Source organism: Haliaeetus albicilla, chromosome 29 (genome assembly GCF_947461875.1).
Source record: "Haliaeetus albicilla chromosome 29, bHalAlb1.1, whole genome shotgun sequence".
Taxonomy (NCBI): domain Eukaryota; kingdom Metazoa; phylum Chordata; class Aves; order Accipitriformes; family Accipitridae; genus Haliaeetus; species Haliaeetus albicilla.
The window spans coordinates 3,099,921-3,102,603 of NC_091511.1; positions in this window are offsets into that span (position 1 = coordinate 3,099,921).

The window sequence follows — 2,683 nt, forward strand, 5'->3', positions numbered from 1 at the left end:
GTCCGTATGGGGTGCTGGAGGAGTCTGAATGTCTGGGTCCCTATAGGATGTTGGGGGGGTGGATGTATCGGTGTCTATAGGGTGTTGTGGGAGGGGGGTGAGTCGCTATAGGGTGCTGGGGGAGTTTGGATGTCTGGGTCCTTGTAAGTTGTTGGGGGGGGTGGATGCATAGGTGCCTATAGGGTGCTGGGCGGGGGGGTGGGGGTGTCCTTATAGCTTGGTGGGGTGGGGGAGGAACGTGTCTCGGTCCCTATAGGGTGCCAGGGGGAAGGTTTGCCTCCGTATAGGTTGCTCAGGGTGGGGGGAGGCCTGGATATCTGGGTCCTTATAGGATGTTGGGGGATGCATCAGTGCCTGTAGGATGGGGGGGGGGGGACGACAGCTGGACACCCTGGGTTCCCCCGCCTGCTTTGTCAAAGGGGGGGGGGGATCAGGGCCAGGGACTCGCCCCTCTTATCTTGAGACACCCCCCCAGTATTGGGGTACGAGCCCCACAGAGCATCCCTGGGGTGCCCCATGGCAGGCAGCAGCCCCACGGAGCATCCCTACATCCACGGTGTTCCGTAATCCCAAGACTTCCCTGAAAATAAACTTTAAATACACATAAATTTACCCACATCTCCTCATCCTGCCTCTATTAAACTATTAAATCGCATATTAATAATTGCTAAAAATGGTCGTCTTAATGTCTCAAGTTTCGACAACGAAGCGTCTTCATTAGGCTGAACACGGGCAATCTCCTATTTTAATTTTTCTTAATTACTCCTCTAACAGTCAGGGCTGTCCCCCTACCTTGCTGAAACATCCTCCCATTTTTCTTGCTTTTCCCCTTGTTTTCACCACCAGGCCGGAACAAAGGGATGTTTCTGGGGGTACCCTAAATCAGGTTAATTCACCCCAGCGCCAGCAAGGCACTGGGGCTGGGGTGCCAAAGGCACCAGGGTGCAGGGAGCATCCCAGGGGGTGGATGTGGGTCCTCAAAACCCACCCCAACAACCCCTGCAGGGTTTAATTAATTTAAATTGCAGCTTCATGGTCATAATTAAGCCTTAATGGTGCTATCAGCCAGTGGGTGGCTTGCCTGGCTTTGCTTTTTATGATTTTTCAGCCAGTTTTTTGCTAACGAAAGGAAACACCAGGAGCTGCCCTGGGCAACAGACGACCTTCAGGGCAGCCCGTTTTGCCTCAAAATTAATGCTTTTTGTGGAAAGGGGCACATTTTTGGCCTGGGCTTTCTCACCTGTCACCCAGCAGCTGGGTTTTCCAGCAAAGAGGATTAAATACTGTGAAAAATAAGTTGGAGGAGCTCCCTGTGGACTTTTTTCCTTCAGAAATGCATTTTCAGGGGGTGGCGGTCACTGAACTGGGGGTTTCCAGCATGAAGGCGTGAGGATTTTTTGTGGGTGGTTTTCACAGGATTGGCCTTTCTTCTGCATCACCACGGGTGTCATGTAACAGCTCAGTGGACCTGAATTCAGGCAAAAATAACCCAAAACCTCCCTGCAACCATGCAAAAGCCCTTCCCCAGATTTATAATCCCTACCAGGAGCGTCCCTCTTGCTGTGGGAGAAGTGCAAGGCAGATGGAGGACACAATGTCCCAATTTCTCTGCTTTTCTTTAAATTTTCCTTACTGTCTCTGCTAAAATTTGCATTGGTGATGAAATATTTGCAGGAGACATTGCTATTGTGTTGTGGGGGGGAGCAGAAATTGGAGTGGAAAAAACGTTGATTCAGGGCCTGCGGGTCGGGATGGCCTCAGAGAGGAGTCGCCCGCTTCCAAAATGGCGGCCCGCGCCCGCTTCCAAAATGGCGGCCCGCCGCCCTCTTTCAAAATGGCAGCCTCGCCCTCAGGCAAGGCGAGAGGGAAGATGGCTGCGGCTTCCTCCTCAGCGTAGGGCGGTCGGGGCAAGCGGGGCGAGATGGCCGCGGCCTTCCCCTAGCTGCTAGGAGGGCCTTGCTCAAGATGGCCCCTGGGGGACAAAGCCCTGGGGGTCCATCTTGGGTGAGGGCAGCCAGCCAGCCGGCGTTGCCACAGTGACGGGCCCTTTTGGGGGGGCAAAGCCTCCCCAAAAGGGCCACTGTGGCCCAGGGGCCATTTTTGAGGCATCTGTGACCCCCAAACCCCTCACGGTGCTCTTAAATACGTTCGGGCTGTGCTCCTTGCTGGCATGACATCCCTGACATGCGGCAGCCACCCCTCATTAACAGACCCCGGCCGCCACAATGGGAGGACTTCTGCAGACAGGCAAGCCCAGTCCCCTCAGTCCACACTTGCTATAACATCCCCCAGTACCCTCACACGGCTCCAAATTTAGGTTTTTTTCGTGCCAAAGTGGCCCTTAATGGGTTTATCACCAATAAATTTATGGGGTTGCGCTTCCAGCCAGCAGCAAGGAGCTCCACAGCCCTTCATGAGGAAAATGTCCCCACAGAGGGGCAGGCGAACCCCCAAACTGTCCTTTCTTGCCACATTTTGAGGAAAAAAAACACCTCACCGGGAGACCGGTGAGCATTTTTCGCTTTGCAAGTTGGGGGGATTTGGGTATGTGGATTATTTTGGGGGTTATTTTTTTTTTAATTTCCGCCCAGGGACGCCGTCGCTATTGCCGCCAGAGGGCCCTGGCAGTTGTGTAGAGCTCTTTTCTCCCCCCTCTCCCCCCCCCCCCCCCCCCCGCTTTTTT